At 39.2% G+C, this 15,370-nt stretch overlaps 1 long non-coding RNA gene across 1 annotated transcript in view; it reads left to right on the plus strand.

Annotated features, from left to right (window-relative positions):
- The window catches only part of LOC129348917 (uncharacterized), a 33,384-nt gene that overhangs the window by 1,006 nt on the left and 17,008 nt on the right, over window positions 1-15,370 (plus strand). The gene's annotated exons all lie outside the window — the stretch shown is intronic.

Genomic DNA, 15,370 nt, shown 5'->3' on the forward strand with positions numbered 1-15,370 from the left:
TCATGACAGATATTTCTTTTTTGGCAAGATATCAAATTTTATATGGAAAATAACAAACTGTATCTGTGTCCGAGAAATCACTTTCAACTAAGTTACCCATTACAAAAACACCTCTCAAGGAAGTGTGTTGATTGCAAATCACACGACCTGCTCCACATGATGTCATTTCCTCCTGAAGAAAAGACTGGCAAGACTCAAAGGCTTTCTTAGTTATTTAATATAAAGTTGTGTGTGAGTCAAGTGTGGATTTATGGCATGTCAACAGTTTTACTACAATATCTTTATAAATAACTTTCAATTTCAAATTTACTCAATTGTATATATAATATTTAGAAGAATATTTCTAAAAATGCCATGTGGTGTTTCTTTATAGGCGGCCATGTTGCTTTTAGGCCTTAAAACAGCAAAAATGTCAACTATGATACCTGTCAACTATGTTACAAAAAGTCCCGCAATTGTATATTGACCCAACAACTATCTCTGTGTATACAATATCTTTATGCCAGATGATGCCTTTTAAAACTTGTGTCAAGACAGTATAACTAAAAACTAACTCATCTGGTCAGCATTTTGTGTGATTACATTTTAAATTTTTGATCAGAATTCATTATTTTTATTGATAATGTTTATTTGTTTATTATGATATAAGTTTACCACTGAAACTATATGTATTGAAACTGTATGTATTGAAGCAAGACACTCAGTTTTATTTCCCTCCTCTTCACATCCACAGTGTTAGCCACAGGGTATCAACTCAGAAGCCAGTAGGGATTCAGTGGTTTTATTCAAAGATGCCACAGGAAGAGGAGAGATGTTTGTTGACACTCAAACCTGCCAGTCTGCCACACAGAGGCCCAAGCGGTTTGTAGACCAGCTTTACCGAACAAAAATAGAAATGCAGCACATAATATCTTATTGAATTCTATCCATTCCTTTCAACAGGCGAATAAATGTTTGTTGTTCCAACACGCAGCATCTCTACAGCAGAATGGACATCACGAAACAACCAAATTTTTGCTGTTTTGGAAATTTAACTGTAACTCAAAGTCAGAAAAGAAGAGCATTTGTATGCTGTGTTTGTATTTCTGTTCAGTGTAGAAGTAAACATTTTAATCTTTTGTGACAGATATACATTATTACACTTATAATATTGACTGACTTTGACCACATGACCTTAAAGACTGATTACCCACTTGTCCTTCCTGTCTCTTAATGTGGAGTTCCAAAAGTAATATACCTGAACAAGTACTGGATGTATTTGCATTAAGTTGTCAGAGATACGAATCTTCCCCAGTGGGCTCGTAATGATTTTGCTGGCCATCTGACCTTTCAAAAACTGATGAAAAAATTCCTAAAATCTCCAGTGGATATTCATGGGTCCCTGAGGATGAATCCTACTGTTTTTAGAGACTGCCTGACCTTAGCTGTGGCATCACCATTAGGCATAAAATGTCATCCTCCCTTCTTTCAAAGCTGCTTTTTTCATGAATGTTTCCAACTCTCTGTTCAGAGAGGACTGAGACAGTATAAGCTGATGTTATTTAAACTCTATTTCATGAATTTTATCTTTTTACAGAGGAGTAGAAGGAGTTGGGTGTAACATTTTCAGAAGGAGCTCTGTGGATTGTGTCTATTAATAAGAACATTGCCGTGTTATTGTTCACATTGACTTGGCAAGATGAGTCACTTCCTCCATTGCCAGTAAATTACTACAGGGCAAGACTCGACTGGTAACGCCTCTTGGTGGCTCAGGTTACTCTGTACTGCCCGTTATGCAAGATAAGGCCAACAATAACCTTTGCTGTTATGCTATGATGAACATGATCCAGATAAGATTTTAAAAGAGCATGGAAAAGTGTGTTTCTGGAACTTTTTCTGTGTTTTTTTTTAGTATGTCTTTGATTGACAGTATAGAGAATTTTCAATCTAGCGTTGAAAGTTTGAGCCTGTGCATTTCCACTGACTTGTGAGGTGGTTAGACCTGAATATCCAGATTGTCTGGGGAATTTTTAAAGGACATTGTGTTTTGTTGTAAAATATCCAAGTGTCTAGTTCAGGCTGGACTGTGATGTGGAATGCTAAGTAATCAAAAGAGATTAAGCCAGTGATTAAAAACCTTTTTGGCTTGTGAGCATTTGAAGCAAAACATTATCTACCTTTGACCCCCACGTCACAGGTTTATCATGTTTTTGAAATGCAGGCAGTTTAACTAAAGAATGACGCATTTCCTTCTATTTCCAGAAGCGTTAGCGGGTACATATATTCACTGTTTCACATTAAACAGAGCCAAATGAAAGATAAGTCAGACAAGTACACACTTGTAATCCATTTACTGACGAGGAAGCAGCTAAAAGTAAATGGACCTTGATTTGGGATTGTTTAACATTTCTGAGAAAGTCTTATTTATTCAGCTGTACTGTATCTAAGTGTAACCACTGCGTGAAATCTAACACTTCCCTAGTTTCAGGTGTTGACACACACTGATTATTCCAAATCTCATCACTCTCAAAGATGTTTGTTTCAGCATGTTTATTTGATCCTTTTTCGTATTAGAAAAGGGAGAATTAAATCTCTTTCTGTGCCTTCACTTACTTGCTTCTTTACCCCCGAGGGGCATCAATCATTCATCAAAAGCGAAATGAAGCCAGTTGTCTCACAGTAAACACTCCACACCAAGTTAATTAAGCCCAGTGTGCCAATAAAGTCAGCAAAGGCAGGCTTTGCAGTCAAGGAAAAACTGTGCAGTTTCAGTTGGAGCTGGTGTGAAGTTAGTTCTCATCGCACTGGTTTACTTTGTTTCTCTTTGATAAGGCTTCATTGATCTGCTGCGGCTTCTTGAACCTTGTCTCGACCTTTAGTATTAAGAGCCTTATGTAGAAATTTGCTGAATACAAACTACATTAGGAAACATAATACCTGAAATGTGTAGTCTACTGACTTGATACCCATCAACTACGTTGCATTTATTGGCACCAATTCACCACATAAATCGTCTGTGGGCATTTTGCATAGTAAAGTCAAAAGCTTTCAATAGTATGTTTTAAAGGGAAACCCAACAAACTCAATGATTCTCTTTGAGAAGCTCTTGGCAACAGAGGAAAGAAAAAAAAGCTTGTTTTTAACAGTAGGAAACTTGCAGCAGAAACAGGCTCCTGGCGGAAATTCATCTGCCTCGAACAGTTGGGGTGAGAGGAGGGCAAACAAACAAATAAATAAACAATATTATTTAAATATATGCAATATTTAAATGTACACTTCATTTTTCCTCTTTACATGACCCATCTGAACTATTTAGAAGCAGGGAGCATCCCCATAATAGTGCCTGGAAACCAGCTACAAATTAAAGGCTGATGTCGTAATCAAGGGAATAGCAGGACTATTCACAAATACAACATATGACATATGAAGAAAGGGAAAGTCTGCATAGAAAGGCCACAGGTAGCCATTTTATCCATTCATTGTTAAAAACAGCTGACAATCTCAACCTTTAGTCAACTTAATTCCTCAAAGTGCTTAAAGAAGCCAGTTTCAACAATATAGAAGACTTCCTATAAAGCAGCACCATTGTTGTGTTGTACGATTGAAAACTCCAAGACAGCTAAAAAATAGATTGTGTGGGGAGATGTTTTTGCTCCCTGCTGTTTCAATTCCATCCTTGAAAAATTAACTTCGACATGTTTAGATTAATAAGCGAACAACTCATCTGCACTGACACCTTGGAGTGACTCTGCATGATTCAGACAGATGTGCCCCCATTATGTCATTACAGTCCAAACTCTGCCACTAAGACCAGTGGACTGACAGCAGATAATAGTCATAGATCTGGGTAGACAAATAAAGGTGCAGTATAACCTAGTAATAGTCCATTGCTTAAGGCAGCACTGTAGGCTTCTTAATTGAGAAATAATAGTGATCCAAGCTAAAATTAGGCCAGTTCCACAAAAGATAGCAATCAGTGAGTAGACCAACACCATGGAAAGCAGTGACAGAAATACCAAACAATCGTCCTTCTCGCCAGAAGGACAAGAGTAATTTTGAAAAGCGATAAAATCGGCTGAGAGGAAAAGCCATGAGGATAAGTCTGGAATTTCCAAAAAGCCAAGTGAAAATCAACTCTTCAGCTATAAGAAAAACTGCTCTGTTGCAAGGGAGTAAGTCACAGCATCTGTCTTTACCAGCTTTACTATCGAGCATCATGGAAGGAGTGAAATGCCAAGGGGAGGCTTTTTGTTGGCAATGACGGAGTACTTTATATAGATAAGGAAACTATGAAGAGAGCCAAATACAGGCAGATTCCTCAGTAGAGCCTCCTTCTGAGCAACAGAAATGTTAAACTTGATTGATGATTGTATATAGTATGTAATAATGACACTGAAGATGCAGCAAAATATGAATATCCTCTTTAGTCCAACACCAAAATACATCAAACCTAAGTCAGTGTCATACTTAAAGTATATGCTATTATATATATTCTCTTGGTTTGTGAATTGCTCATTAAAAGCTGAAAAATGACCTGATATTCACAAAGGAATATAAACAGAATATACCCATCATATGGCTTAAAATGAGACAATTTATCACAGAGAGGTCAAATAATATTACATGAAGTAAATTGAGAATTTAATTTTAGCCGTCACAGAGGATTAGGAATCACTGTGAAAGACTTATTAAAGTTAATTAAAGTTGGTGCCCAGAAAAAAATGCATGATTTTTCAAGCCTAAGCTGAGAAAATGACAGACAATTTGTGGAAGAATGAAAGAGCTGAACAAATGGATCATGAAAACTGAAAACTAATTTGGGTTACACGTGTCTGAATGCTTGATCAAGTCTGAAGCCAGTAGATGGTGCTACAGTCCTTCCTGGAACGTTTTCTGTTGTTCAAACAGAAAGTTCCAGGTGCCCTTTTTGGCACTGAAAGTAACACACAATTAGCTTAAAGTTTTGACAAGCGAACTGGACTGTAAAAAGAATGAATGATTTGATTTTCAATACTGTACAAACATCAGTGAAATTTAAACTGGAGAATGATTAAACACCTTGTTAACAAATACGATATTCACATCATTTCAAATGAACACATAGTGTCAGTTAATTAGGTTGTTGACCTGCTCATATAAAATTATGTTTGCGTTATTTAACACCGTTGTTTTCCAGAATGCCTGCCCAGTAGCAGCCATTAAATCGAAGCTATCAGTAAACAGCAAACAGTAATTGTAAAAGCATTTCTCATAAACATTTTGACATGTGACACTCTGTGCATCACAGGTGTAATTAACAGCTACAGCGTTCACAATAATAAGGCCCTGGAAGTCACACCTGATTGTTAGTCAGACATGTTGATTTGGGAAAACAATCAGAAATGAGGTCTAATGTATTTTTAATGTTAAAAATGTGTGACCTGGTTCAAAATAGACATCATGAGGAATGTTCAAAAATGTGTCATATTCTGAGCTTGTCTAGATTTTTCAGTTATGAAATGACAGTCATGGTTGCATGATTAAATATTTGAGGAATACTTTAATGAGCCCCTGAACGTCTGTTGAAATGTGATGTTGAGATGTCTGGTGGTTGAACTACAGAGCATGTAACCACATTGTCCTTGGCTCAGTTCTGACTGCGGACCTTAATTACATGTCACACCACTCTTTGTCTCCCTGGACTTCCTGTGTGCGTCTCTATTGTCACAGTTAAATCAAGATGGCTAACACATAATCTATAAAAAAAACAAAAGAGATGGTAATGGTGATATAGCTTGGAGCTTTCGCCTGCTTTGTCTTTTAGTACTGTGAATAATTTTACTCTTACATTTGGAAATGCAATATTCAAGAAGTTTCTAAATAATGTATAGTTAAATATAGAGTGTACACTTCTGTACAAAGTGCCATGTTGAATATTTATTAAAAGGGGACTAGTATAACCCTGCATACAGTGCTATAGTGTACCCATTACCTGTAATTTACATCAGTCACAATAATGAGTTTCTCTTTTGGGACCAACTTAGTTTTGTTTCAATTCTTTTGAGTGCTTTTGAATGCTGCAAAGCTGACTGAGTGAATTACAACAAAGCATATGCAGTCTGCATGTCTGTGAATGCCACGAAAATTCAGCTGTTTTTAGCTGCACATTTCTATTTCCTTGCCTTTTGTGTTTACAGTATTCTTCACACTTAATCCCACGTCATGTGCACATTTGAGGACGAGCACATTCCAGGGACACACAAACACTTGAGGATTATTAGAGATCCATACCTACAATCCATACAACAAGTTTAGAAATCATCCATTAAGGAATCGGGACAGCAGGGGGAAAAAATCCTCTTTGGAATGCAAATTTAATTGACTGAACTCTCTGCATACAGAACATGAATCACATTAAGAACAACCATAGCTTGGCTGAATTATTCATACATACTGGCCTATTGAATCCCCCTCTCCAGGCTCCCCCACCCGACAGCACAGTATAGGTTGTGTCAAAAACTTGCAGTACTTCCCCGACTCTGCTGCTGCTGTTGCTCTCATTTATCCTGGACGTGTCTCTCATTTACCACGGGAGGGTTTCTTTGCTTGTCACTTAATTGGCTTTTATTTATTGCTGATGGAGTGGTTCATACATGGCAGAGACGGTGCGTGGCCTCAGATATCATTGCAAATTAACATACAGGACTCCCCCAACTTGCTCATACTGATTGCGTGTTTGATATTCTGAGCACATACTGCATGAATATGCTGAGGTAGAGCAATAGTGGCTGTCCTGTGCGCCAAATTGTGTTGGGCTTGAGGGACTGTCTGAGTCATCAGTGACAAGCCCTGTGTCTGATTTCAGCTCTGCTTACACTCTGGCTGGGCTTTACCTGGGGGGTCTGACGGCATTATCATGAGATTCGCTGGAGGAGAGAGCTGCTCCCCGGAGACAAGTTAAAGTGTTTTCTCTGTAATAAGGGAAAAGAGGAAAAGAGAGAAAACACTCGACATCTAATTTTTGAATCACAAAAGCAGTTCTGTGTCATATTATTTATCAGCAATCAGATTTAGGTATATAATGTGTAGGATAACTGAGGTATATATTTTAAAACCTCATGAACGCCTACTGATGGAAATGCTGTTTTTAAAAACCATGCCAGCAGCATTACTCTGGGGATGGCATTGTTGGTTGGTTGATGCAAACTGAAACAGGCAAATCTGGACTAATATGGCATTCTGCACTCACATCCATGTTACCCAATAATTGCAAAATAATGACATTCACTTTGGCTGTAGTTTGTGTTGGGCACTAATTGGCAAATGCTACAAGGCTAAACTCATAGTAAACACAGTAAGCACTATACTTGCTAAACGTCATCATGTTAGCATTGTCACTGTGGGCATTTTGCCATGCTGACATTCGGATTTAGCCCAAAGCACTGCTGTGCATAGTGCAGAATCAAAGACACACACACAGAGCCTTGTTGAAGTTTCTTTTTGTTGCCATTTTGCCTTTGTTTAGCATGCAGGAACTGTCCCTCCAACAAAAACAACAGCATCAGTGGTCTGAGGAAGAGCTCCAAATTGACATATGTTTATGTTCAAGCGACAAAGCCCTTCACCAGCTGTAGTAAATATGGTAGGAGGCATAGAGGCAGTAAGAAGTAAGCAAGACCACAATCCTTTGTTAACCTTAATCCCTTAACATTCACTCCATTTTTAGTTAAAAAAAAAAATGACAATAAGCTTGTTATCATTTTGGTAGTTCCTCTCTGAACGGTGTAAACATTGTGCAGCATATAGTGTATGTTCCTCTAGATGACAGAGAAGGTAAGAAAGTGTGCACTCTTTTTTTGCAAAGTAATGAGCTATAAAACTGTTTCAGTCAAGTGATTCTGAGCTTTCAAATGATGAATTTGTCAAATTTCATTCAGAACGGACTGATGCCATTGAGAACACAGAGGTGGAATATTCACTCTACCAGTAAAGTCGTCAACCCACAGTGTAATTCTAATCTCAATATAGTACTTATTTTACCACAACTCTAACCAAATAATCTGTTACCATACTAACTAACACACAGCCATGTGTTTGCCACATCATAAAATGGATTTCTAAAAACAATGTAGAGTAAAAGTTTTAAAATACACAGGTGTTGCCCTGCAGATGTATAGATATCAGATCAGGAATTCCTTTTATTTGCTGTTCCAGAGCCGTGGGTGATGCTTTATTCTGCATTTCTTTGCATGCGCATTTCACATTCCCTCTCATCAATACAAAAAGGCTGAGCTTTATCTGGTTAGTCACAGCATGAGTATCATTACAATCTGTATCATTGCAGCTACACAGATAACTAGCTGAGGTAGTGAATGGGGCTAGTTGACCCAGCTGTCTGTATCACTCAGGATGTTATTACTGGCTGCTACTGAGGCTTATCGGGCCAGGCTGTAGCTGTGATTATGACTGTACCCATGGCTGTGCTTTGGTTGTTATGATTATGACTGTGTCACTTTGCTTTATAATGGGTGTAACAATAACTGCATGCAGGGGTTGGGGTTGTGCGGTGATGGTTGTGCTGGCCGAGTGTCGTAATGAAGCTGCAGTATTCCTGACCTGCTGCGGTGTGTTGGTAACACGTGTCATATCTGCTATCTGATAGAAACACCACAGGGGTTCAGATCCAGTGTGGCAAAGCAATGCTCTTTTGGGTAATGTTAATCAGAGCAGCAAAGAGTTGCTTCAGTACAGCTACAATAGTCTATAATAACATCAAATTAACCACAACTTCAACCGAAGTCTAAGCAATTACTACATCCGCAGCCAGGCAGAGCTGCTGCAGCTGTGTTCATAGTCGATGGCTGTACTCTGTCGGACCTTTAGAAAGGAGGAATAGGCAATAAATGTATCATGTAAAGTGTCACATTATCTCTCTTTCCTGTAGTATCTGCAGTGTATCCCTAAACTGGCAATATATTAGAAATGGACTTGAACAACATACTAACTAATCAGGGAAAATGCACAAAATACTGCAGGGGCATGCAAACCTTAATGTGAGGTAACACAAAATAATTATATACAAAAAAAAAAAAAAATCCCACTGTTAACCTTCAGCTTGCTCTCCCTGTGCATGTGTGGGTTTTCTCTCGGTACTCCGGCTTCTCCTACAGTCCAAAAACATGCTGAGGTTAATTGGTGATTCTAAATTATTGGTAGGTGTGAATGTGAGAGTGCTTGTTTGTCTCTATGTGTCACCCTGTGATAGACTGGTGACCTGTCCAAGGTGTCCCTTGGGATAGACTTCAGCCCCCCGCGACCCTAATGAGGATTAAGATATGTATAGATGATGGCTGGATGGATGTTAACCTTCAGGTGCTCAAAACCTGCTCTTTGTCTGTTAATTTGTGAGTTAATTTAGGCTTCCTGAGTACACAGCATAGAGCAGATAAAAGTCCCTCCCTAGACTCAGAGAGAGGACATGAATAGCATCTTAAAGCCCTCGTCTATCACTTCCACAATACAAGAAAGTTTCATGTGCAGTATAATTGATTCCCCAGAGGGTCTCTGTGAGAGATCTTGAGCATCCAGGACATACTGAGTAGGATGGACACCTGCTGTCATGTGTGCTCTACCTGTGACCTTGTCTTGGACACCATCTTTACCCATCAAGCCATTCTGCAACCAGAAGTTGGCCGAGTGCTTTTTCCAAAAATAGTATAGCACCCCAAGGCATCACGGTGGGACAGACAATTTCCCTGGGCCCAGAAAAATAAAGGAGGTGCTTCTTCTCCAGTATGAAACTAGTCAGTATAATGTACTGTCTGCCTTGGGTGAAGTCTGCTGGCATCACTCTGTGAGGACAAAAGAACTAATGTGCTGGGCAGAAGAAAAACATCTTCCCTCAACATCCAAACAAGTAATAAAGTCATTTGTCAAAATCAGCCTGTGGCAGCAGCACTGAAGCTCAGTGTTGTAGTCTGAGGCGTAACAAGCAGGCAATAGATGCTTATTAGCTTATCAATGAGCGCTCATCGTTGCTTTCATTTGAGAGTTCAAGGTGCGATACAAGTGGAGATATGCAGTGAGAAGTCTTGACAAATAGATTATATTTTCATGACATGACATATTACTTGTAGTCAATTTAATGTGGCTATCCACTTTTGGTTACAAGTAATTATGCAGGAGAAAATTGTATGTAATAAAAATACAACTCAAGGCCCTTTCCAAGGCTTTATTAATGCATTTAAAAGTGTGGATGACTGAGTGTGGCACCAAACAATGGCTCGCTAGTCTTGTGTGGTTTTGCTGCTCATATCAGGAATCAGTTTATATAAGAGCTGGATTCTATAGGGTTGCTGAGGAAATTATATGACATATATTCAGAGCATGAAATGCAGTCACAAGAATAAAAGAATGTTGTAATATCAAGGACACACACACACACACATGCGCACACACATGCAGAAAAGGTTATGCACCCTTGAAAAAAACAACTCCTAATGACGAAGGACGAAAAGAAAAAAACAGTGCCATTTTCTCAGTTACATCCACATGCTAGGCTCAGCTGCATAAATAAATCCATAAATGAAAAGACCGAGGGTTTCACTTAGACACCGAGGATGTTGCCCTGAGGGGAGTCATGAGTCAAAGCTCCCCTAATGACTAAATATTAAGAACATGGAGAACTTAAGGCTTGTGTTTTTTCTCCTCTGTTTGATTTGACATTGGTATTCCTGCTCACCCAGCCTCTCTGTAGCTTTCTGTTGAATAAGGAGGCAACGTTTCTGTTTATCAGAAGGTTTTGAAGTCGAGGAAATAAATAGCAAACATCTGAAAATATGCAATAAAATTGCTCTCTGCTTCCCACTTTTGTCTGCTAAGTAGAAAGGCAGTGCAGATGAATGTACTGCATGGTTGGTTACTGCATTAATCATATCGATCAGATGTATTGGCATTTAGTCTACCTTGCTGTGACAGGCTATAGAAGCCACTCAGCGTTAACATATATACTGAACCCGGCAGAATTTTTTGAAAAAGCGCTGAGATTTCAGGCTCTTGAGAAGATCAGGCCTTCACTCAATCACTCATTCCCCTTTGTAGGAAGGTCTTTTCACCAAATTGCTGAATATTCATTATCCATACAATGCACACCACAGTCATCAGTATTGCTGATGCTGGTTTATTGTTTCCCTTTCAGGCCACTTAGTGTAAAAACTGTGCAGTAGATTTTGTGCTTCATAATACTTGTATGCTACATCAAGATGTATTCATGCTAATCTGCATCTAAATATGTTTATCCTTTAAGATCCTTAAACACATATAATCGTAGGATTTATTAAATATCCCAAAGGTTTTTTTTTTTTTTTTTTTTTTTTTACTGAGATTAGGATTATGGGATTTACTGTAGTTTGTGAGACTTTTTTTTTTTTTTTGCTGAATGGGCTCTAAGGAATGACTACATTATCTAAAGAGATACCTGACATCCCAATGATTTTTACTTTAATGCCTCTCTCTCTTTCCTCCTATCAGCCACCTTGTTTCTCCATGCAGGTTGAGCTATATTGGCACTGATAGCTAACTCCCACATGGTGCAGGTTTTAGTTCTGTTCTTGGAGTGCGTTACACATGTTGACAGATGTCTCCCAGCATAGACTCAGACAGAGATAGATCCCAGTAGAGCGGAGTGACAGGGTGAGGACTCAGCTGAGCAGCTGGGAGACAAACTCTGTTCAGGCAGAGGTAATGTGACCAGGCTTGAGATCGTCTGCACAGCACGGCTAAGCTGAGCTCCAGCATGCCTCTGTTTCTCTATTGCTGTGTCCTGCTACTCAGATCAGCTCTGGGAAGCACTGAAGTCCTGTCTGCACTCAGTCTGTCAGCATAGATCAGAGTCATTGTAGTCAGGCCTGAAATTTACCTGCAGCCTCAGTGGCTTATCACAGCCCATACCAATTAAGCTCATCAGCAATGTAAGGGGGAATCCAAATGTACTTTTTGCCCCTACTTAACAGACACCCACCCTGTTTCACAGCTTACCAACAGAAATAAAACAGCAGAGCAGTGTTTCTCTTGCCATATTCCCACCGCCCAAATGAGATGAGCTTCACTGACACCATCTGCCATGTTGTATAAATAGGTGCTTTTGCATGGAATATAGCATAAATGTACTTTATCTTATATTATATCAATGTAAATACAATTGAAGTTATCAAGCTTGCATTCACACTAGTACTATTTTTTTTAAAGAATTTGCTTCTATGCTTGTTTGTTTACTACTTTTCTCCATCTTGCAGTTGTAACAAATGGTGTTAACATGCTACTACTTGGTAGCTTACTGCGAAAAGTAGATATACAAAGCTCAGCATCAGACCAATTTGTAATCCCATCTGCCAGAGTATATATAGTAAAACCCCACATGCGGAAAAAGTCTTAAAAAATGCATCCACATAAGACATGCAAAGCTCCAGCAACAGCACCTCCCAGCTTCATATGAAATGATTTTCTGTCGTCACTAAATGCATGATCAAGACCAGGCTTGTTAGGTTGGCACATAAGCAATAATCAATATCAAAGATTGAATGGGACTCTGGCAATCTATTCTGCATCTTCAGAAGATCAAGGGGCCCTTTAGTATTCTCATTCTTATTCCAGATCATGGGCAGAGGCTGAAACTTAATTACGTTCCGCAAAGTGCAGAGTCAAGCTGAGTCAATGTCAAATTTTGTTTGCTGTCAAGACATGAACAACAGGGAGATTTTTCAAGTTAGAGTTAGACATTTAGGATTTTCTTTTTTTCCTGACTTGACAGTTTTGATTTATGACGATTAATTTCTGCATCGGCTATTGTACTTCTGAGAAAAATTACAATTATTGTATTCTCAACACCTTTATGTAATGGATGGCAGTTACTGTTGAAAATTGCATTTTAGAGCAAAGCAAAGTCTATGTAGAAATGTATCTATATGCATACAGTAATGAAAATATGTGTGGAGGGAAAAAGAAACCAAAATGCTGTGAAAAAGTGAAAAAAAAACTATCTTTGCTTCCCAAAGAAAATACTAATGTTCTTTCACTGTGCAGTATTATAACATTTGATGGTGTTACTAAATGTAGTTTACCACCACCAGAGTGAGAATGTGTGAGTGAATGAATAATGGATTCATTGTACGCACTTTGAGTATGCCTTAATAGAAAAGTGCTATATAAATCTAATCCATTATTATTATTATTATTATTACTTCTGCCAAGCAGAGAAAAGATGCCACTGAGTACTTGTTGGATTTCCTGATAAAAGTAAACTGGAAAAATGAAAATATATACCGTATTTTCGCGACCATAAGGCGCACCGTATTAAAAGGCGCACCGTATTAAAAGGCGCAGTCTCAGTTCCGGGTGCTATTTCTGTATTTAACACATACATAAGGCGCACCGTATTAAAAGGCGCAGTCTCAGTTCCGGGTGCTATTTCTGTATTTAACACATACATAAGGCGCACCGGATTATAGAGCGCGTGCATGGTAAAACATACCTGTACTAGCTTAAAACATGCATGCTAGCGTGTGTTTTAAAAAAGGCAGCGGAAGCAAAACTGAGTTCAGTTGTACTTTATTGAAGTATTTAGCAATGTTTTCACGTTGTTTTTTGATCAATCCTCATTCACAAATCCATCAAAGTCCTCATCTTCTGTATCCGAAATGAACAGCTGGGCTAGTTCTCCATGGAACACGCCAGGTTCCCGCTCGTCATTGTCAGAGTCCGTCTCGTTGCCGTGCGGCTCCTCATAAATGATGCCGGCTTTTGCGAGAGCTCGAACAACAGTGCAAGCAGACACGTTAGCCCAAGCATCCGCAATCCATTCACAAATTGTGGCGTAACTCGCCCGGCGCTGCCTCCCAGTCTTAGTAAAACTGTGTTCGCCATCTGTCATCCATCGCTCCCACGCCGTTCGCAACTTCACTTTGAACGCCCTGTTTACACCGATGTCCAGCGGTTGGAGTTCCTTCGTCAAGCCTCCCGGAATGATAGCAAGCTCCGAGTTCATTTGCTGCACTTGGTTTTTCACAGCGGCTGTGAGATGGACGCGCATGGAGTCACAGATCAACAGGGACGGTGACGCCAAACCCATGTTGTTTTGCATAATGCAAATACCGGCACTATATACCCACTGGGGGCGTGCCTTTAGCCTCTTCTTTCACGCCCACACTTCCCCCTTTAACGTTCTCATGTTGTCCTCTGTCACGTCCTCCTTTTCTCTATATAAGCAGCGTGTCAGCAGGAAATGTTCTCAGTCAGTCTAGCGGAGCTCATCAGAGTCACACAATAACATTTACACATTTTGGAACTCGGTGCACACATAAGGCGCACCACATTATAAGGCGCTCCGTCCATTTTGGAGAAAATTTAAGACTTTTAAGTGCGCCTTATGGTCGCGAAAATACGGTAATAGAAAAATGATTACATCTAGTGAGACTGAACTCACACAGATTAACATGATTGTAAATGTAAGAACAGAAACTGACAACCAACAAAAGAACCATTATCTACTATAAATACTACCAGTCAAATGTTTGGACACACCTTCTCATTTATTGGTTTTTCTTTATTACAGGACTATTTACATTGTAGAATCTCAATGAAGGCATCAAACCTATGAATGAACACATATGGAATGATGTAGTTAACAAAAAAGTGTGAAATAAGTCCAAACATGTTTGAGATTCTTCAAAATAACAGCCCTTTGTTTTGATTACTGCTTTGCACACTCTTGGCCTTTTCTCAATGAGCTTCATGAGGTAGAACCTGAAATGGTTTTTACTTCACAGGTGTGCCTTGTCAAGGTTAATTTGTGGAATTTCTTGCCTTCTTATTGGGGTTGGGACCATCAGTTGTGTTGTGTAGAAGTCAGGTTGGTACACAGTTGACAGCCCTATTTGACAACTGTTAGAATCCATATTGTGGCAAGAACCAATCAGCTAAGTAAAGAGAAACGACAGTCCATCATTACTTTAAGGACTGAAGGTCAGTCAGTCCGTAAAATTACATATACTTTGAATGCATCCCCAAGTGTAGTCGCAACTGGCTCACATGAGGACCGCCCCAGGAAAGGAAGACCAAGCATAAACTCTGCTGTGGATTAGTTCATCTGAGTCACCAGCCTCAGAAATTGCAAGTTAACAGCACCTCAGATTAGAGCCCAGATAAATGCTACACACAGTTCTAGTAGCAGGCACATCTCTACATCAACTGTTCAGAGGAGACTGTGTGAATCAGGCCTTCATGGTTAAATAGCTGATAAGAAAACACTACTAAGGAAAAGCAACAAGCAGAAGAGATTTATTTGGGCCAAGAAACACAAGGAATGGACATTAGACCAGTGGAAATCTGTGCTTTGGTCTGTGGAGTCCAAACTTGA

Source organism: Amphiprion ocellaris, chromosome 1 (assembly GCF_022539595.1).
Source record: "Amphiprion ocellaris isolate individual 3 ecotype Okinawa chromosome 1, ASM2253959v1, whole genome shotgun sequence".
Classification (NCBI taxonomy): domain Eukaryota; kingdom Metazoa; phylum Chordata; class Actinopteri; family Pomacentridae; genus Amphiprion; species Amphiprion ocellaris.